The sequence below is a fragment of the Protopterus annectens genome, chromosome 1.part1 (genome assembly GCF_019279795.1).
Source record: "Protopterus annectens isolate FY-2018-M chromosome 1.part1, PAN1.0, whole genome shotgun sequence".
Taxonomy (NCBI): domain Eukaryota; kingdom Metazoa; phylum Chordata; order Ceratodontiformes; family Protopteridae; genus Protopterus; species Protopterus annectens.
Genome location: NC_056726.1, coordinates 1316188154 through 1316211989, shown reverse-complemented (window position 1 = coordinate 1316211989; position 23836 = coordinate 1316188154).

The following is a 23836-nucleotide window of genomic DNA, read 5'->3' as shown; positions in this document are numbered from 1 at the left end:
TTATGAAGTGAAGATATTTTTCTTTAGGCAGGTACAACTTATAAAAGTCCAATAAAGACGCTTGGAGAAATTTTTATTTAAGTTGTATATCTGATTGCAACTGTATACATTCCATTTGCAAGTTCACAGGCAACATGTTGATGTCAACTGAGAAAGAAGTAGCAAATATATTGTAATGTGGCTGGTGTTTTCTAAAATCTTGAAATCTATTCTCAAAGTCCTGTGATAAAATAACAATTAATGCCTCATATATTTCCTTAGTTACATGGCTTTATTCAGACAGTGTTTCAAAGTGAATTAAGTTATTTTTCTTAATCTGAAATTTACACAATTTCAGTTTAATTTCAAATGTCATCACTGTTTGAAACATATTATTTAATGGATGATTTTCACGTTGGAGATGCATGTTCAATTGATTTAAATGAGCAGTGATATCCAATAAGAATGCTAAATCAGCCATCCGGTTCACATTATCAAAATCGGGGTACAGGTTTTCTTTTGAGTCCATAAAACACTTTATTTCATTTTTGAAATCATAGAAACATTTTAGTATTTTATCACAACTTAACCACCTTACTGCAATAAAGTACACAATGTCTCCATAGCTAGTTTCCAGGGAATTCAGAAACTCTTGAAACTGGCAGTGATTTAATCCTTTTGATCTTATCAAACTTATTGTTTTAATGATGAAGTTCATAATATTGTCCATTTTTAAAGACAGTGCACATACATTTTCCTGATGTATGATGCAGTGATACTTCATGAAACGCAAATTACCAATCTTTGTACATCTTCTATTAGTTTTGTTAGTCCTTTCTTCTTTTTAACCATAGCTGGACTATGATCAGTGACTATACCAGACATGTTGTCGATGATCAAGGAAAATCTTGTTAATGTTGCTTTAACTGCTTTATACAAATCAACAGACTTTGTTGTATCTTTCAGCGAAACCAGAGAGGCCAGTTCTTTAGTAATATTAAATTTGTTGTCAACACCTCCAATAAACATGACAAGTTGAGCCATATCCGTAGCATCAGTGCTTTCATCCAAAAGTATAGAATAAAACTTGAAAGTAGCACACTGAGATTCAAAACTTTTTTCATTGGATTTAGCCTTACAGGATCATAGGATCATATGAGATTACTAGGCTATTGATGCAGAGGTAATTTTAAGCCTAGCTGTTTCATCCCAGTGTAATACCATAGAAATGCTAGTCAATATCCAAGATTGCATTTAATGATGACTGCCCATGTCTAGGAGGGCTTTAGGCTGTATCCCTGGTAAGAATTTAGAGTACCCCATCCACTCATCCAGGTTTCTCTTGAACAGTGTCATAGAAGTGTTCTGTTTCACATCAATTTGTAGCCTGTTTCAAAGATATGGCAGTAACTAGGAGATAAATCTGTCCCTACTCCATGTCCTATTTAAGTCGCAGGCCATATTTAGGTCCCTGGAACAGGTAGCCCTAGTCCTGTTTGATTTAGATTGCTCCGTAACCCAGGCATAAGTCTCCCCTAAGGCATGTATAGTATATGGAAAATAGTGACAAGGACTTTAGTCAGTCTGTGTAAGTCACATGCTGGAAACCCCTTGATCTTCTTTGTTAGAAACCTCTTAGGTCTCTTTAATTGCTACAGGCATGCCTCTCAACCTCTTAGAGCAAGAAATCTGGACAAAGCCATAAATAATGGAGGGACAAAGTCCCAAAATAGGTACAATTTTTAAATATTGCTCTTTCAAACTTAGAACGTAGATAGAATAACAGGTTTTGTGTTAACATGAATTTTCTTAAGGGTATAAAGTCTGAAACTGAAATATCTGTCATTATTTTCTAATTTAAATCTTCCATGATTTGCTGGAAAACCACAATTTTATGAAAAATGGACAAAAAATATGAGGCAAAAATCTAGACATTCTGCAAAAATCTGAACAGTTGAGAGGTAGTCTGCAGGTGCTTAGTACAGTACATGCCAAATGGGGCATTATTCTCAAAATATGGGCTAGATAAGTGCCAGATATAGGAGTATTGTAACTTCTTTTGCTCTTGAGGCAATACATTTACTAATCAAGTGTGCTATGTAGAAAGCTTTCCTACTTAGGGTATTATTGTTAGTTTGATAGTGTGAGGTGACATTGTTTGTGGTGAAGGGAATGATGATACATTTCTTTGCATTCAGTTTGAGACCATGACTCATACACCAGTCATTGGTCTGTGTGAGACTCCTGGAGTATAGTGACATCCTTTGGGGATTCAGTCATTGCACCTAGTTTGCAGTCATCTGCAAACTTGGTCTGCCTCAACTCTTTAGTTTTGACCTACATTTCTGAGAAGTGTATAACAAACAATAGACACCCTACTGGTAACAGGTCTGCTGGTTGATGTGGAGTCACCCACTTTGATAGTGTGTGCCCGGTTTGTGAGCCAGTTGACAACCCATCTTACAATAAAGTGGTTTACATTCAGTTTCTAAGTTTATTGGTGATGTCTGAATATGGGATTGTGTCAAAAGCCTTTGCCAGGTCAAGGTACGCTGTGCGGACAGATTTGCCCTTGTCAGTGGCTTGTGTTACATTTTCAAATAAATCCACCAGATTTAACAGGCAGGATCTGCTCTTTATGAAGCCAAATTGGGTATGATCCAGGGTTTGGAGGCCACCTATGTCTTTATTTATGATGTCCATAATGATACATTTCATGGCCTTACAGATGAGGCTGGACAGGCTTATGGGTCTGTAATTCACCGGGTCTGTTGCTAGGTCACCTTTGTAAAGGGGAATAATTGCTGATGTTCTCCATTCTGCAGGAACAAAGCCTGTAGTTAGGCTATGATTGCAAAGAGTAATTAGTGGTAATACTAGTTCATGTTTAGCCAGTTTAAAAGACAGCTTGGGATGTTGTCTGGTCCATAGATGCTATGTTTTTTGCCTTGGGCAAGGCTTTGAGCACCTGCTCTTCAGATATGTAGGGTGGGGGAAGTCTGGGGGAAGGTTTCTTGTAAGTTAGGAGGGGATAAGGGAGTGAAATTTTCACCAAACCTATCCACTAGCAGGTTTTCTATCTCTATGGGGTCAATATGTGTGTGATACCAATGGCCACTTGTTCTGCACATGCTTGGGTCCTACCCTTTAGGTTACGTATGTAGCTGCAAAAGGCCTTATGGTTATTATTGGTTGTACTTGGTAAGTTTCTCTCAAAGGAGCCCTTGCAAGATTTGAAAAGCTGTCTTATTTGCCTGTTGAGGCTGAAGAGGGTGCTTTTCCATTGTTGATTCCTTGACTTTGTTTTCTTGGACACCAACTTTTTGAGTTTATTATAAAGTTTGTTGATGCTAAATGTCCACCATGGCAGCTTGTTTTTACTTGGGGCTCTGGCTTTGATTCTTTCTGATACAGCAGAGTTTATACACTTATGCAAGCGATTGTACAGGGCTTTAGTGTAAGTTTTGGCATCGTTACCAGTTCCAGATTGGGGTGGGGCTTGGAATGCATTTGCATCTTCACCTAGGAAGGTATAGTTTTCCTTGGTGATGTGCTTTAGTCTGATTTCACCCTTTGTGTGTTCTGTTGTTAATGCCAGCTCAAAGGTGACTGATTTGTGTTCAGTTTTAACTAGTGAGGGTCTGACAGTTGTGGTAGTACATCTGTTTGATATTTTGGTGAGGAACAGATCCAGAGTATTTGTTATCCTTGTCAGGGTATGGGCAATTTGTTCCAGGGCATTTGATTAACAAAGTCAAGGAATGTTTGCACTAGTGAGTTAGGGCTAGCATAGGTTTCCCATTTGATGGAGGGATAATTAAAATCCCCCATAAGCAGTGTGTTCGGTAAAATCTGGATTGTCTCCAGTTTGATCAAGTATGCTTTGTGGGTGTCGTGACTCATGGAAGGGGATCTATAACAAGCTATGAGTTGAATGGGGGTCTTACCCAGTGTAACCTGGACCTGGAGTAACTCCATGGGGTTGCCCAGTCTAACTAGATAGGAGGTGAATTTATCTCTAATAAAGATTGAAACACTGCCTCCTTTGGTTTCCGCATGTTCATTTTGGGGTCTAAAGGTGTGGAAGATATTGTAGCCTTGCAAGGTGCTTAGCGAATTTCTGGTGTGATAAACTTATTTTACAAAAATCTGATTTTTTTCAGGACAACCATGTACATCCAACCTATGAACCTATAATACTGTGGGAAGAAATAGGCAGGGAATTGTTATGGCTAGGCTTGTATAGGCCCTAGGGCCAATAGCCTAGTACCAACCTATGAACCTATAACAAATTATGTCTGCTATGCTTTAACAACATTCTTTAATAAATTTACCGTCAGCAAATAGGTTTGATTTTTAGCAATTAAATTTGCTACAACGTAACTTGCCTTGACTAATGAATCAGTTTGAATAGTCGATTTTCAAAATAGTTGTTGGTGAGATGTAAAATTTTGTTCTTTTAATCTAATGCTTTTTGTCTATGACACATTCCTTTCAATTCATTAAATTCTGAGTGCATTTGAACATAATGCCTTTTCAAATTATAGTTTTTGAAAATGGATACTACTTCTCTGCATATCAAAGATAGCACTTTATTATTAGCTTCAACAAAAAATAGTCGTCAGTCCATTTCTCTTGAAACACTTTCTTTTTGTCCACTCTTTTTATTTTTGTTTCATCAGTATTATTTTGAGGTGATGCAGAAGCCATGCTGAAAAAAATGAGTAATTTGACATATTTTATTCCTAGTTACATTTATTATTTTTATTTTAAAATGATAACTAACAATTTAAATTACAAAAGTAAGGAAATAAAAATAAAAAAAATGGCAATAAGTTGTTAAAAGCAGAACATGTAATTCCATAATCATTTTATATGTAGAGTCTACAGCTGTATTTTTACACCATCTAGTGGTTAGTCCTGCCACACGCAGTCTGTGATTTGGGTTCTCCTGTCTTGAAGTTACTGCGCACCATAACTCACAACCTAAAATGCAAGGAATCTGGACAAAGCTAAAAATAATGGTGGAACAAAGGCCTAAAATAGGGACAGTTTTTTAAATATTATAAACTTACAAAGTTACTAATACCACAAAAGTTGACACCACAAACTGTTGAAAGACAAGAAATGCAGGACAAAGCCCCTCAAACACCAATGAACTCTTCAGCTATTCAGCTTTTTAATTAAAATTGATAAAGGATGGACAAACCACAGTACCACACTGTAAAGTTAAACGCTTTTCGTCTGGTTCTATGACCAGACTTCTTCAGACAAAAACAGCAGGCACAAAAGGAGTTTACATATATATATATATATATATATATATATATATATATATATATATATATATATATATATATATATATATAGATATATATATACATATATATATATATATATATATATATATATATATATATATATATATATATATATATATATATATATATATATATATATATATATATATATATATATATATTTCTATATATATATATATATATATATATATATATATATATATATATATATACAGATATATATATATGTGTGTGTGTGTGTGTGTGTGTGTGTGGCTATATAGATATATATATATATATATGTGTGTGTGTGTGTGTGTGTGTGTGTGTGTGTGTGTGTGTGTATGTATATATGTATATATATATATATATATATATATATATATATATATATATATATATATATACACACATATATGTATATATTTAAATATATATATATATATATATATATATATATATATATATATATATATATATATACTACTTTGCACTTCCCCCACCCACTAATTAAACAATTAGCTAATTAATCTACCAAATACAGTCCCTAACTTCTACACTTCATTCATTTAAAACAACTAGTAACAACATTAAAATTAAATGAATACACTTACTAAGAATGTAGTCAACATTTGATGTACCACAAATTCAAGCATAGAATTACTTACATGTATAATTTTCATACATAATTTCAATAATCCAAACACTCCAAAATACCTAAATCAATTTTTGATACATTAGATATATTTTAAATATATACACAAATCACCTTATACCTAGTGTTGTTTACATTGTAGAAATTTAGACCTAACTCCAGAAAGTTGAAAGTATACACTATTACATCCACTACTAATCTACTTAAGAGACTGGGTTAGCTATTTACCATGCAATATACTACAGGAAAATGACAGGCATCTAAACCAATCTGCCATATCAATTCTCTTTTATCTAATAATACAGATCTAGGACTACTCCTATCCTCTCCAGCTATATGGTCAATTACTCTAAACTTAAAACTGTGTGTGGTGTTAGTTTTAATATGGGCGGCTAATGCATTTTCCACCTTGCCTTTCTTAATATTGTAAAGATGCTCGTACACTCACTCCCACAGTGTACGATCAGTTTTTTCAAAGTAGAATGCGGGACATAAGATGCACTGAGCAAGGTACACCACATAAGTAGTGTTACAATTATATTTTCTGACAAAGTCTTATAACTACGATCCCTAATATTAAATGAGTAACCCTATACTCATATGTTTGCAAAACTTGCAGGATTCACATTTACTCATTCCAGGATTTTTAATAACCTTGTGTTGTTTCATTTCTATAAAATTTTTCAAATTCATACCGCTCTTAAAAGTAAAAGAGGGTTGTTGACCTAACAAAGAATGCAATTCCAAGTTATTGCTTAACAACCGCATATGAATCACAGCTTTTGTCATATAAAAGGAGGAAAATTCGGAGCAACACTACTGATTTCAAAAACGGCCGAGTTTTTGCTTGGTCGAGGGATGCAAATGCTGTTAGATCTAATGGAAATCTTAATAATAGGAATACTATCCCTGTGGTTCAAGCTGAGAATGATTCGACTCTGGTTTCCACCTTAACACATGAAAAATGGCCTAATGAACAGAACGTAGAGAGTCAGCAAGCTCCTTCTACATCAGCTAATATACAAACTATTTCAGCTGAATATACAGCTCATCAAGTACAGTCTGATACAGGGGGAGCTCGTAGAAAAGGAGGCAAGCATTTGACTGGGACTAATTCCAACATAAATGTCCAGAATGGTAGCAAAAGGAATGTTTTAACCACACCATATCCCATTAGGATGAACCATTTTCGGGGCCAATCACTCAGCAGAGGCAGGGTGAAAAGGAAAGCTTTGATCGATGAAGAGAACAGTCTAACAATCAAGAAAATATGGAACACCCAGGGCATCTCTAGTATGGAACATTTCCCAACGTATTCTGTCTGAGGATGAAGTCAGCGTTTTGTTAGGTATGACATTCATACCAGCATCTAGAATTGCTTTAACTGAAAATATCATAGAGTTAAAAACTTTTGTAAGAAATATCATGCTTAAGCTACAGTTTAATGCATATGATGATAATCAAAAAAGTGTCTCACAGTTTAAAAGAATGAGCAGTTATGTACCTGTAAATAATGGAGTAAAAGACACTTTTGAAAAAGTCTGCATTAAGGAAATTTATAAGATGTATGACAGTAATACACACACAAAATGTTTTATTAATTTGAATGAAAGGGAGAGACAAAATATAGAAGTTTTATGTCAAGCTAACTCAATTTCCATCAGACCCACTGACAAAGGGGATCCTATTGTGATAATGGATTACAGTTTTTATAGGGATACTATGTTAGATATGCTCAATGATGCAACTGTTTATGAATGTATTGATGCTACATGGGTCAAAAAATGTAATATAAGGACAGATAATGCCCTGTTTAAATGTCTACAAAGTGGTCTAATTAATTATGATCTGTATAATTATCTTAGAGTTCCTGAACCTGTTATACCTTTAATTCAGGGGTTACCTAAAATACACAAACATCCGGTTACCCCCCCTTTGAGGCCAATCATAGCGGGACAGGGTTGAAAACAGAACCTTTGTCCATATATGTAGAACACCATATGAAACCAGTTCTTGCTAAAATAAATACATTTTGAAGGATACACAACATTTTTTGGGGGATGTGTTTGAACATGTCAACAGAACACCTCCCACTGACCAATGTCTACTGGTCACCATGGATGTGAAGTCCTTATTTACAATGATCTTTAATGATTTGCGTCTCCATGGATGTGAAGTCCTTATTTACAATGATCTTTAATGATTTGCGTCTAGAGTATCTGAGGCAATACTTAGTGGAAAATGCTACTTATGAACCAAGAATAATAGATTTTTTGTGCTTCCTGGTGGAGATCATATTGGAGAACAATATTTTTATATTTGAAGAATGTACAGGCAGTTGAATGGCGTAGCTATTGCCAATAGCTATGCCAACCTGGTCATGGCCAAATGGGAAAAGGACATAATCTTAAGAGAGGTCAATGTGGTATTTTATCGAAGATTTGTGGATGATCTCTTCCTTTTGTGGGAAGGTGGTACTGAGGCATTATAGTCCTTTCTTGTCAATATGAATATCAGTGCATTTTTAGAATTTACAGCTAGTAAATCTCCAATTTCTATTGATTTCTTGGATGTGAGAGTTTTGAGAACTGAGGATGGGAGTTTCCAAACCGAGACCTTTAGGAAAGAATGTCACAGAAATACTTAACGTTCATAGGAGCAGTATGCACCCCTCCCATGTATTCACTAATGTCATAAAGGGACAAACCCTGAGAGTTTCAAGACTGACAGTAGATAATAAGAGAATGGAAAGAGAAATGGAACATCTGGAAAATAATTTTGTCAGTAGGGGATATAGCAGACAGGAAGTCAAGTCTATAGTGGAGGGAACTGAACATTCAAGAAATAAAGAGGCAAGACCATTTTCTTCTGAACAGCAGACTGAGACTCCACATAAAATAGAACCGAAAGGATTCATGAGAATTCCAGTTACATATGCAAGTACCATTAAGTTGTTACATAATATCTTCAGTAGGAATTGGAATATATTATGTGCTGATGAACAGGTAAGTGCTCTGGTGGGACACTATCCACACTATGCATATGAAAATAAAAAATCATTAAAAAGACTATCATGTGGTCCTAGAAACAATAAAAGTAGTATCAGCCCAGAACATGGCATCGAATATGGTACATTTCCCTCTAATAGATGTAATTACTGTCACACTATTGATAGCAGTGGGAATTTCGTTCAACCGGACACTAGGAAAGAACTTAGTTTTAGGTTTAAATCAGATTGTAACACTAATAATATTGTGTATCTGGCTTATTGTGCTATCTGCCAATCAATTTATGTGGGCATGACTATTCGCAGGTTCAGAGACCACATAAAAGAACATCTTTATGATATATCTAGACAATCAGAAATGAATGTTCTTGCAAAGCATGTGATGGAAATGGGAACACAACATACATTTAAGTTTTTGGTGATAAAGTGTATATAGGTAATGGGGGATGCCATTAGGAATATAGTAGAAACTAAGGAATTAGAGTGGATAATAAGGATGAGGGCCACTATGGGCAGGGGATTAAATGATAAAATATCTATCCAGCCCATTTTATCCAACAGACCGCTTAGAAGATGACTAATTTGCTATAAATATTAAAGTGTTTATTTAAAATTTTAAGGCTGCACGTATGTGTTTTTTGTTACATGTATACAGCTTTTTATATACAACTCAGTCATATAAATGTTAGCATTAGTGTACATACATTTTTAGAGTGAGTATTTTTAAAATGTGTTAGTAACAGTGCTATTGCTTTAAATATAACTATGTGCTTAATTGGAGATGCTTGTGCATTGGCTGTAATTAGTTTAAAATAGAAGCAATTCAGACCTCCCAACCGTTCTGAATTACTTGGTTTTTACCGAGTTTTGGGGTCCAAATGAAGGGGTGCCACGATTCCCGAGTGGCACCCCTTCAGTTCCGATTATTTTTGCCATTTTTAAAATTTTCGCGCTGTCGGAGCTGATGTCATCACGTGCGCAATGATGTCAGCTCCGTCAGGCTACCAGCCAGTCGGAATTGAGCTCAAGGAGCTCACATCATCATTTCCGGCTGGCGGCCAGGAAGCTGAAATGGGCGGGTGGGAATGGAGATTGTGAGCCGGGCGGGAATTGGAAGCTGAAGGAATGGAGAACAGCAGAGGAGCCAGGAAGCTGAAGGAATGGAGAACTGGGAACTACACACTACTCAGGGCAGCAGAGTTTGTAAGGCAAGGTTGGTGGCCAGGAAGCTGAAGGAATGGAGAACAACGGAAGCATGGAGAACCAGGAACTACACAGGGCAGCAGAGTTTGTAAGCAGGCCAGGGATTAATGGCAGGAGAGTTTGCGAGCAATGACAGAGGTAAGGAGTTTGGTGTGTGATTAATGGCAGGAGAGTTTGCGAGCAACGACAGAGGTAAGGAGTTTGATGTGTGATTAATGGCAGGAGAGTTTGCGAGCAATGACAGAGGTAAGGTGTGTGTGAGTGTGTGTGTGTGTGTGTGTGTGTGTGCACTTGGTTGCTGAAAAGTGCAGAACTAGTGAAAACAAAAGAAGAAGAAAGAAGGTCCATTGACCTGCAGGGAGTAAGTCTGGAAACCATTCCCTGGTGTATAATTAGTTGATCACTTACTATTTATTTTACTTGTTTACTGTTTTGCTATTCAGTGAAACATATCTTTATTTTACTTCAAATATTTTGTTCCTTCTTTTTGCATTCATTGACATTTCTGAAATCATAGAAAACTGATTTTGGAGAACAGATGGCATCAGGAATACCATATCATGCCTGAGCTGGATTTTTCCTTGCATCTGCTGTGTCCTGATATCCAGTTTTAAGGATAGGGAAGCAGTCTTTTCTCCTAGGAGTGATACTGACTATATGTCAAACTTCTTGCAATTACTGTTTAAGAACAGCTTGGCATTTGTAGGGGTCCCATTCCATGAGCTATTTGGCACACTTTCAGCCTGCTCATTTTGCAGTTATTGCCTTCACTAGTGTATATTCCTTGACAGTATCCAGCATGTCCTGTAACCTGCTTCCTTCAGCTGAGGAAGAAACCTTTGCTGTAGAGGAAAGGACTGTCTATAAAAGGCTTTCAGCCATCATGGGAAAATGCTTGGCATGTTTTAGAGAGCTGGAGCTCTTAGTGGAAGAAGGACTCACCAGGCTTAGTGTGGAATCTTTTCTTGAGGCACTATGCACATTCATGGCTTTAAAAATGCTTATTCTGTTATGCAATTCTTGAATTTAGAATGCTGTTTTTTAATGTACTGAGTCCAAAACAGCTTTACATTACCATCTGTTCTAGTTACGCACAAGCTGTGTTTTATCCTCATTTAGAATTTCAAAGGCTACTTTTTGTTATTGCCATCTCCCTTTATGAATGTAAATATACATGGGATATGCCGACTGAGCTGGAGCTCTTAGTAGAAGTAGGACTCACCAGGCTTAGTGTGGAATCTTTTCTTGAGGCACTATGCACATTAATGGCTTTAAAAATGCTTATTCTGTTATGCAATTCTTGAATTTAGAATGCTGTTTTTTTAATGTACTGACTCCAAACAGCTTTACATTATCATCTGCTCTAGTTATGCACAAGCTGTGTTTTATCCTCATTTAGAATTTCAAAGGCTACTTTTTATTATTGCCATCTCCCTTTATGAATGTAAATATACATGGGCCCCAAAGGTAATCTTTATCCACCACTGGCCAGATGCATTTTCTTTGGATGTGGTGTGGGTTCAATGCTGTTTCAATGAATGTGAGTTTCAAGGGCAAAGAAGTTTTAATGTCAAGCCTATTTTCATTGTGAGACAGTATTGCTTTGTTTACCAGATGATGTCTTTTAGTGTTTCTGCATTGTTGTGCTGTAAAATGTAAAAATAAAATCCAAATCATTGTAGAAGTAAAGCAGTATGCATACATTAGGGTTTATGGTAAATGGGGTGAAATAGCCAGGTAACGGGACATTGGAATGGCTGCAGGGGGACTCTGGTGCCATGTTTTGGTTGTCTGTTCTTCAGTTTGCATTCGAAAGTTGGTATCCCACAATTCCGTTGGAGTGGGCGGGGTCACATAATTATGTATGCAAATTAGATGTTAATCAGCATACCAATCTGTACCTATTTTTCATGGGCCTTGTCCAGATTTTTGATTTTTCCAGGTTGAGAGGTATGAAGTAGTTGGATGAATTGTCTGATGAAGCAGCTTTGAGGCTGTGAAAGCTCTAACCTGGTTTTTATGTTCTGTGCAATACATTTTATGATCGATTTGGCTGTGGTCTGGTACCTTCTTCTTTTTTGGATATAACTTTCATTACACATTATGTAAACAGTAATAATGAAACTAAAGATGAAAAGTTTTCCCACTTCAGTCAACTGATTGACTAGTAGGAAAAGATAGGATGGGGTAAAGAGAACTTAGCATCAATCAGGCTGAAAAACAGAACAAAATAGAACAAAGGAAATTTGGGGTCAGTTTTTGTTTGTGGGGCTCTGCTCAAGCTTAAAAAACACTGGCGGAACCACAGTCATTATCTGTATACATCCCTGTACTTATAGTATATGGCTTGGTTTTGTCGAGAAACAGAAATGTACTTCCTTTCCATTCGCAGAGACTGCAGGCTAGGGGATGCTCTTCCCTCATCAAAAATGACTAAGCATGGGAATTCAGTGCATGTGTGCGTCTGTAAATAGTCAGGTTTATAGATTCAGTTACAGGGTATATCAGTTTGGTCATTCTTAAAGCAATGTGCTTATGTGGTGCTCTTATACTTTCTAACTTGTAGCAGGATTCAGTATAGCCTACATTCATTTTCTACTCCATCTTTGAAGGGATTTGTGCCAGGAAACTGAAGTTCAAACCTTTTCATATCAAACTATTGGAAACAAGCAGCAGAAAATACAATTAATCATTCAATACATTATTCTACTGTGAAATCGAACTAAATCTACTGTACAAAGTATGGATGCAACCAACACATTAATCCCACTGCTACACAATCATGGAGAAAGGACAACAGGATACAATTCATAATATGTTTCATTGTGCACTACTCAATGGCAATGCAGAGAACTAGGACATTAAAAACACATTCTTCCGGCACTAAGGTCCAGTAACTTCAGCCACAATGAAACTATGTGCTCTTACTTGAAAAGATATTTATTCCTTATATGAATTATTTCAAAAGGCTGTATTAAAGAATGACTACTTTCTGTCCAGATGACAAGGCTCATTTGAAAAGGTTGCTAATTATATTATGAAACAACTTAACAAATGCTTTACTTGGTGGGGGTATACTGTAAGGGCCTTACACAATAGATCCGTAACCTACATTTCTCCAGTTGGACACATCAACCTTGACAGTACAATCAGTGCTTAAAGTTGAAGAATCATACATTCTAATCTAAACATAAATGCCTGTAGCAGGTACCACAGCAATATTGGTGGTGATTCTCATGTATAGCTCATTTGTACTGTTACATTACTTAAAACGTAATTCTAAAAGATTTTATATATATCTGTTTAAGAATAACATAAAAGGCAAGCTGTCCATGGCAATGCCATTTGTGTTATAACAGAGACGTGTGCAAGTGAGATTTTCTTTCACTGCACTGTTAACAGAAAAGAAAAGCAGGCGAAAGTAATCCCTTATTACAAGAAGCTTCAGTTTCTCTTTCTCTCTCTCTCTCTCTCTCTCTCTCTATCTTTCTCTCTGATACCTAGGTAGTATTTTAGAAACGGGCCTCAAGGTTCTGAATTTTTCACATTATACATCAACCAATGACACTTCTGCTGAAAGCAGGTCCCAGTGTAGATCAACTGAAAAGTTGCCAGCAGCAGTTCCTTATAAATACAGCAGGTAAATTTCTATTTACACTTACACCTCTATCTGATTTATGGAGAAGAAAATACATTGTGCACTACAAGGATCCAAAGTATACTAGTTAAGCGCAAACTTTTATACCAGAGATGTATCTTTGTGGAAATAAGCACATAACAGAATCTTCTTAATAACTACTGCAATGTATTGTCCTCAAAATTATGATGAGAAACAATACCTACCTGACCTTAAATTCTCTGCTAAGCAAACAGATACATTTTTGCTAAGACTAAATAAATACAAAGAAGCACACTGTAAAAGTAAGGATCTTATAAACAAGTCTAGTTTAATTACAAACATATCTTGAATAAAGCAGGGTATTGCCAGCGGGACACACCAATCAAACAAGCAAAAAACCAATTCCAGTCACTTATTTAATAAATAACAAATAATTTATGCATTTTCCACAACTAATATAGATAAAATGAAAACATTTAACAAAATGGCCTGTTACCAAAAAAGTACAACTTCAGTACAAGCTGCATTTATTACAAGTCACATTGATAGAAGGAAAGGCACTCTAAACAAGCCACTTCTACTTTTCATGAACCCGCACAGACCGGTTTATTATAAATTTATAAAATAAAAGAAATACTTACCTGTTAACATGATGAGGTAAAAAAAATAATTAGGCACCATTCTTTAAATTGTCAGTTGCATAAAACAATAAAGTTATCAATATCACATAAACTGTGAGTATATTTGATACAAAATGACTGCCATGTGCTTGGTCCAACTTCACAAATGCATGGAATGAGCCAGAAAGGTGCTGGCAACATTGGCACATGCGCTCACCTGTTCATTTACTTTTTTGGTTACACATTGCAGCCCACAGGAAAGGGCTCTGAAGGTTGCATGCAGCTTATTGGCTGGCACAACTGCACTAGACAATCAATGTGTCAGCTATTAGACACCTAGTTGATAATGAAACAATGACCGACAATGAAAATCAAAAACCCCTACTTTGAGCCTGCAAGGTAAACACCTTAACCATTATGTCAACCCTACATTAAAAAAACAAAGAAGAAAAACAGCAGAAAGAGAAAGTTGCATATTCATCTCATTTGTGTTTGCATCATAGTTAGCGGCATTTGCAAGTTCTATCCTATTTACCAGTGTATACTAGTGGAAACACCTCCCACTGCTTCCTAATGTTATAAACATTCCACTTTGTTTTTCTTTGATATGCAGCATGTTTACTGTGTTGATTAGTGAGTAGACCATGAGTAAGTATGCACTGTAAAAATATTGCAAACATGAGAAGGTATCCATCCTTGAAAAATGATTGTGTTGTATATATGCTTGCGTTAGGAAGTCTGTGTTGTTATATTATCTGCTGAACATTCCTGAGATAATGCATTGAGAAGCATCAGAGTGTCTGTGGATTGGGGAGGGATTGATTATTGATCTAGTGATCTGGTTTTCAAAGGTTGGCTGCCATGATAACCTGAGCAGATGGTCAATTTCTGGAAGGCCACATTACTGCATTTGTTGCAGATCTTGCAAACATTTTCAAACAGGCCGATGTATGGGGCAATGAATTCTGTTTAGAATATTTAGCCCTGTGTACGTGATTATGCAATTGCCATTAATTATATTGCATGTTAAGTCATTATTAATTCTATATGTCTTTGAATATGGCCTAACTGCATTGCAGGTTCCATGAATGCAATCATAATGACTTATATACTATGCAGGTAATTTCTGTACAACCACCACCCTGTTCCCCCACTATGGGTGTGTTGCCTTGCTATATGCAGCCATTTTGAAAGCTTAATGAAAATTTAGAAATCATAAAAAAGATTATCCTAATCAGTTAACATGCTGTTTTAACTGAATGATAAGTAAATACATCTTTAAGCTAAACGTTGTCTAGAACAGATATTACTATCATTATAAGAAAGTTCTGTGACTGAATTATTGCAGAATATAAGAGATTCATAGGTGAATACAAGGCTAATTGCATTGAAGGACCATTTTAAGCCAAGTCTAAAACCTGGAGTCAGGATCAAACCCTGTACTCTGTGTATATAAGATGAACTTAACCATTATGCCAAACACACTGCATTTTGCCTGTACTCTACCTTGTCTTTTTTTTTAAGTGACAAATGTATTTTTACACAATGTTTCTCTGTTTTTGCTGCAGTGTATATTGCATGTTGTCTATGGTTCCCTGGCTGTAGGCTAGGATAGTTGCTAACATCTTATATACCAGAGGTTACTGAGTTTGTAATTTTCAGGCCCTTTCCCCCACATCTCTCAAACTCACAGAGCAACAAAACTAGACAAAACTTAAAATAATGTGGGGACAAAGGCCCCAAAATAGTGACAGATTTTAAATATTATTCTTATTAACTTAGAAATTTGCTAGAATAATGGGATTTGTATTAGCTTGCATTTTTATGAAAGATGAAACATCTGAAACTCAAACAAATGTCATTATTTAGTGACTTCAATCCTCAGTGATTTGCTAAAATAAGACATATTTAATGAGGAACTGAACAAAAACAGGAGGCACAAATCTGAACAGTTGAGATGCATGTTTCCCCCTACTCTTTTCCAACGTGTGTTCTTTTCTGGCCTGGGTGCAGACTGCCTATGGGGTAGGACATTTTATTTTATGACAGAAAGAATTCCTAAAGTCCCTGTGGAGAAAACACCATCAGGTTATTGCCTTGCTTTCCTTTAATTGGTTATTACATTCTTTCTTGAATTATACATCGTGTGGAGTGATGCTTGGTTATTGCTTCATTTCTAAGGCTAGACTGAGCTGCACTTTAGTGCACATACTGAGGGGGTAGAAGTCAACGTTTTTAAGTCCATCTTTGTTGAAAATAAGAGATAAGTATTGCATTTTAATTGCACTTAACCTCATATGTTGTTAGATGCTTTTTTTAATGAATTTTTCTCTGCTTTTGCTGCAAAGTATATTGTGTCTGCAATACAGTCGGTTGCCTGTAGAATAAGACAGTGTTGCTTAGAGACTGTATACCTGAGTTTAATGCTTGTGTCTGTACATCTTCAGGTCCCTTCCCCTAAGTTTTCAAAGTTTTGTACTTTTCTGGCCTAGGTATAGACTGTCTGAGGGGTAGGAAGGTTTATTCTGTGAGACAGTATAGAATTGTTACAGTGCCTGAAAAGGACATTCTGTTACGTCATAGCTTTGCTCTCTTTTAATTAGTTTATTACCTCCTTTTTCTGATTATATTTTGTGCAGAGTGAGGCTTCATGCACATCTGGGGAAACCTTTGCCACACAGCAGTAGCTTCTTCTTCATAGTTGCAAGTACTTCTCTTATACTCTTCTCCTCAGATTTTTAGTTTAAATTTCAGGCAGGAAAAGTTGTACACCCTCATATTACCAATAAACAGTTCTTTTTTATCACATATGACATAGGCAATCATACATTTATATAAATGAAAACAAACCAACCTGATACAATTCCATCTGCAAACATTATACATTACAAGTCATGTCGACACAATTGCAGTTGCAAATAGTATACATCACTTATAATCTGTACAGTCATTGTCAGTCAAACATTACATAGCTAATTCAGATCCTGCCTTCTTTTAAATCACGTGCTTCCTGTGCATGTATTGTTCCCACAATTCCCATTTTTTCCTATGCAATTTGCTCCTACCCTTTTCTAAAGATCCCAGTTCTAGTTGTTTTATCTCTGTTACTATATTCACTGCTTCAAGTACAGTTGTTTTAGACTTTGATTTCTATTTTCCAGTAATTGCTTTTTTGGCAGCAACCATAATTAGACTCAGCAAGTCCTTACTACGTCTAGGGAATTCTGATTCTTTATTATAGCTCAAAAAATAATTTCCTTAGTTATACCAATTTGCTCACCCAGTATCTCTGACAGAGCAGTCTGCAGGGAACCTTTAAAGTCTGCCAGCTCATTACACTCTTAGAAAATATGTTCCCAGTTATCTCTTTCTTCCCGATCATATCTCCAGAATTTGATGTCTACCTGCAGAAAAATTCTTTGGAGTCTACTTGGAGTATAAAAATACCTATGTAAACACTTCCAGGCAAAGATCCTAAATATTCTAGACTTTGTTGCATATTTGGGAGACATACATATATCCCCCATTGTTTCTTCATGAATTGCTTAGCCAATCACTTTTCCCAATTCTTTCTAACCTTCTCTGACTGATTCTTGTAGTTATTGTGCAATATTTTCTATGCTAATTATTCCTTTTTTAATGGCAGCTTCTTTTCTAGATTCTACTAAAAACTTTACCAGTACTGGGCTTTCATTTAGGATCTCCCTGTTTCTTTCTCTTTATCTATAGTCATATTAATCCTTGATAGGGAAGGCAATCTTTAACCTACTGTCCAAATAAGTTATTGGCGTCTTCCCATGCTATTACATTTCCCTCTTTAGGTATTTACTCCTAATACCTTGGTTCCTTTGCCAGTTCTCTCCAATAAATTCCATCCCCCTCTTGCCTTTTGTCTGAATCCCTAATTGCAGTCATCCCTATCAGCAGAATCACCTTTCTCCATGACTGTGTTGGCTTAGTTCTTAGAATTGTATCTGCTACTTTATGAATTTAATATTATATATGATTATTGTTATTCGCCTTAAAGGACTGCATCCCCAATCCCACTCTCTCCTTGTTTCTTGAGCTTCCCCTCATTACATCATCACCCCTTTCCACTTTGACTTATCATTTTCTGCTTGTGCTATGTATAGAAGCCTTAACTGTGTTGCTCTGAAATATCCTTTCAAATTGGGTAATCCCAATCCACCTTGTTCTATTGGAAGAATCAACTTATCCCATTTGAATCTTGCCATCTTTCCCTCCCAGATAAAATCCTTTAGCTTTTTATTAATTGCTATCTACAGCTTCTCCTCTGTTAGATAAAAATATGCCTGACCTGTGTATAAGAATAAAGGGGCTAGAAAGATTTTAACTGCTTGTATCTTACTATCATTAAAGTACAGTTGTTCACGTTAGTCAAAAAGCACCTCCAAGAAATCAATTTCTGACTCATAAGCATGACTACCCCCTCAGTCCACAGTACTAAATACCTAGAACCATGGATTTGACTTTTCCAACTGTCCCTTTGGCAAGCATGGTTGAAATGGACATCTTGTGATAATATAGGAATTGTCTAATGTTTACTGACAACCACGTACTTCTTAAACCAGCTGACACTGTTCCCTATTTAACCATGGCCTTCGGACTGGCTTTGTCCCAGTAGAGTGGATGACAGCAGCAGTCATCCCTTTGCATAAATGGGAAACTTCTAATGACCCAGAAAATCACAGACCTATAAGTTTGATTAGTCTTATATGTAAGCATGTTGAAACAATAATCATGGACCTAATAAATCACTAAACCTAATAAATAAATAATAAACCTAAAACTCACATTTCTCTTGCCATAAAAAAGGTTCACAAAAAACTAGGTGCATTGTACAGAAACAAACAATTCCTCACCAAGACAGCCAGAATTTCTGCTGCCAATTCCTACCTAATCTCCACTTTACTCTACGCCTCTCCTATACTTACCTACCTTAGACAAACAGTCCTAAACAAGCTCAAGGCTTACTACAATCAAATTGCTAAGTTTGCCACTGGGCATCTTATTGTAGCCACCACTGTATCTCACAGAGAACTTGAATGGCTTGAATTCTCTCAACGTCTTCACCTGAATCAACTCTCCCTTGTCCACAAGTTAGTAAATCATCCCCTTTATTTTATTTTATTTTACATTTGTTGACCGGGCTAGTCCAGCTGGATAATTTCCATTTTCAGTGGAGGCCCGGGGAGAAAAGCTCCTCAGAATTAAAACAAAGGTTATACAAAATTGAAGATTAACTATGAGATCCTTTAACAGATATTAAGTTACCATGGATAGTTATTAGTCTGGATCAAGAAAAAAATAAAACACATAGAATACTATTTATGTATTACAAGAGACATTGATTATATCTAGAACTACACTCCATACAAATCATTGCATACATATTAGTGTATATACAATGTATAATTTTTTTTTTTTGTGAGAACAGTAGAAACTGTAGAGTCATTAGGATGTTTGAGAACACAGAGAAGGATTGTAGTTGAGAAGTGAGGAAGAATGATAGTAGAAGGTATTAGGTTTCTCAGTCGGGATTGGTACAAGAGCAGAGCCAGAAGTTTGTAAGATGTGCAAGAAGTTGTTTTTTAAAAAGATCAAAGGAGCCTATTGAGGTAATGTGGGAAGGGAGGTTATTCCATATTTTGCCTACTGCGTTGGGAAAAAGGCAGTTACCTGCAGAATTGGTGATTCGAGTTGTTTTGACTTGAAGCTTTTCTGCAGAACGTAGTTGTTTCAGGTTATTATAAGGGCTCAGAAGATTAGTGAGAGCTGGTGTTTTAGATGGTTGATATAATATGTTATGTGTTATCAGGAGTTGTTGATATATAATCTTGTTGGGAAGTTCCAACCAGTGTAAATGTTTTAAGTTTAGACAGTGGTGTGTTCTATACTGGGATGCTGTGGCAAAGCGAGCTATATTGTGGTAGGATGTCGTAAGTTTCTTTAGGTTACTTTTTGAGAGGTTAGTGTAGATAGAGGAGGCATACAATAGGGTCGAGATGAGATGTGTTTGTGCTAAGGTGGTCCGTGCTTCAGGTGTTAGGTAGGGTTTGATTCTGTATAGTGTGCCAATTTTTGATTGAGTGCTTTTATGGTGTTGTTGATATGGTAATCATAGCTTAGATTATTATCAATAGTAACACCAAGTAGTTTGGTTGATAAGTCTGGGGAGATGAGGGAGTTATCACCTGCAGTAATAGAGAAGTTAAGTTGTGTAGATTTGTGTGTAGGTGAGAAAAGTAGTAGTTTTGTTTTCTTGGAATTGAGGAGAAGACATCTTTTGAGAACCAGTCTTGACGATAGAAAAGGTAGCTTGTGTGAGTGAGTGGAGTTCAGATTGAGTGGAGGCTGAGCAAATAATTGTGGAATCATCTGCATATTGTATACATGTAGTGTTTTGGATAGATGCTTGGAGGTCATTAATAAAGATAGAGAATAGGAGGGGCCTAGTATGGATCCTTGTGGGACTCCTAAAGAGATAGGTAGTAGTGAAGATAGACAATTTTTCCAGAGTACTGCTTGTTGCCTGTTTTCGAGATAAGAAGAGAACCAGGTTAAGGAGGAGGTATCCAAAGCAAGGGATTTTAATATGTGTAGTAGAAGTGAGTGGTTGACCATGTCGAAGGCTTTTGATAGGTCTAGGAAAAGAGAAGAGGTTAGTTTGTTGTTGTTACGATTACAGTTGATGGTGTTGGAAAAGGAAAGTAGAGCAGTGGTAGTACTATGTGAAGGTCTAAATCCATGTTGAGTATCTGCAAGTAGATTGTTTTGAAGGAGATGGGTGAGTAGTTGTTTGTGTATGCATTTTTCCATGATTTTAGCTAGAGGAGATAATAGTGCTATAGGACGAAAGTTTGAAAGGTCTGTGGCTTTGCCTCCTTTGTGTAGGGGTATGATATGAGATATTTTCCAGATTGAGGGAAAAGTACTTTCTTTTATGGATCTGTTTATGAGGATGGAGACAGGGTAGGCGATAGCTTTGGCTGCTATTTGAAGAAATTCAGCTGGAAGGTTATCAGCTGAGGGTGTAGTAGATTTAAGTTTTTGTAAAAGAGATTGTATGTAGGAGGTAGGTATGGGTTGAAGTTGCAGGGGTGGATGGCAGTTGTCACTGTTATTTAAGAGCAGTTGGGAGGAATCAGGGGTTAAGTGGTTAGCTAGATTTTGTATGGAAGTGGTAAAGAAGGTGTTGAAGTTATTGGCTATTAAAGAGGGGTTGTCAGGATCTAAGTTTTGTGGGTTTGGTGTAACTACTTTGCCTGGGGTAAGAAGATTATTGATAGTGGACCAAAACTTTTTTGGTTCTTTTTTGGTTGATTGTTGTAGTTCAAGGTAATAATTTTTTATCTGCAAGTATAGCTTTTTGGTTTTATTTCTGAGTTCTTTGAAGATACGGTGATCGTTTGGGTTTCTGGAGGACCGCCATTTTTCCATGATTTATTTCTAAGTATTATTGTTTGTTTGGTATTAGAAGTTAGCCAGGGTGCTATTTTGGTCTTTGTTCTAATGATACGTTTTGGGGCATGTTGATTCAGGATGGTCAGGAATGCTGAGTTGAAGTGTTCAACAGCATTGTCGAGTGAGAGATATTTGAGAGGGGTCCAGTTGTATTGTGACAGCTCTGTTAGGAATCCTTCAGAATTAAAGTGTTTTTTTGAATATATTGTTTTATGTGAGGTAGGTAGGTTTAGCTTAGTTTTGGCCCTAATAACATAAGTAAGTGAGTGATCACTAAGATCTTCTGGAAGGATACCAGTTTGGTATCCCCTTAAAGTCTCATCCCCTTAAAGTCTCATCCCTTCAAAACCTTCTCCAGCCCTACTGCTCCACTAGACCTCTTTGCTCTAGCAGCAAAACTCTACTTCTAGTGACCAAACCCAAGAACTCAGTGGGAGAAGCACTATTCTCCTGCATCATATCTAGATTATGGAACAACCCCCCCCCCCCATAACCACACTACCTTCTTACAGTCACTTCAAGACTGCACTAAAAACTCACTTAAAAAGTCTCTGGTTATGCCGATGCACCAATCCCAACTAGTAACCCTCCTTTTACCTCCCCTTCCTCTCCCCTCCCCTAGCCACCATACCTCACACTGACTGATCATTGCATTCCTTCCTCTGCAGGCTCTGGCTCACCATTTACCCTCCCCTTCCCTCCTCACTCAATCTCTAAGACCTGTTATAACATGCTTAACTACCTCACTTCATCTCAACTCCAGATACATATCCAACTGACTTACACCTAGCTTCCTCTCACTACCATGTATGCTACTCACTCAGCCTCCTCTCTTACTCCTCTCTCTCCCCCTTCCATCCCATTAGCCCTTCAAGCTTGTTCCACCTTCATTTGGAGCTTTTGCTTATCTGCTTGAGTTTAGTGTAATATTTGTATATAAGATTTAGGTATATGTGTTTAGAACAGTATCTGTTTGAGCTTAGTACTATCTGTATATACTTCCTACCTTTATTCCTAGCCTTTAGCTAGATATTGGTATATCTGTTCATTGCTATGTTTCATATTGTATGTATAGCTAATGTTTGCTGCAGTATGCATTATTTGATATTGTATGTTTATTTAATTTTTCATTTACTCTGCTGCGCATTTATTGTTCTGTGGACCTTTTCAGGCCTCCACTGAAAAAGGACATGTGTCCAGATGGAATTTCCCAGTAAACAAATATAAATAAACATAAATAAATAATGAATAATGACCTAGTAGACTTCCAAACATTGAACCCGACCCAATTTGGCTTTGTCAAGGGCAGGTCATGCCTTCTGAATCTGGTGGATTTCTTTGAGAAAGTCGCTAAGACCATGGATGAGGGTAAAACAATACATAATGCCTACCTCGACCTGGCCAAGGCACTTGACACAATTACCCACTCAGGTATTCTAAATAAACTCACAAAACTGGGCATAAATCCCTATGTCACCAGATGGATAGCTGATTGGCTCATGGGCAGGACACATGTGGTTAAAGTGGGTGAATCCAGATCCAGCAAGATGCCCCTTACTAGTGGTGTACCACAGGGCTCAGTACTGGTACCACTCCTTTATAGAATATACTTCTCTGAAGTCAAGGCAAATGTGGAAAGCCTCTGGATGACAAAGTTTGCTGATGACTGCAAGATGGGAGCAATCATTGAATCCCCAGTGATGTAGATATCCTTCAGGAGGGTCTAGGTCAGACAGATGTTTAGTACTAGAACCATAACATAAAACTAAATGTGAAAAAATGCAACATCATACTCTTTGGGGAGTCAAATACCCCTGCAAATTGCAACATCAATAGTGCACCCTTAGAGTAGACTCAAAGGTGAGAGATGTTGGTACCCAAATCAATAGTAATCTGAACTTTGACATCCATGTGTCCACAGTGGTGAGGAAATAAATCCTTTAATGTGGCACAACTTATAAGTAAGGG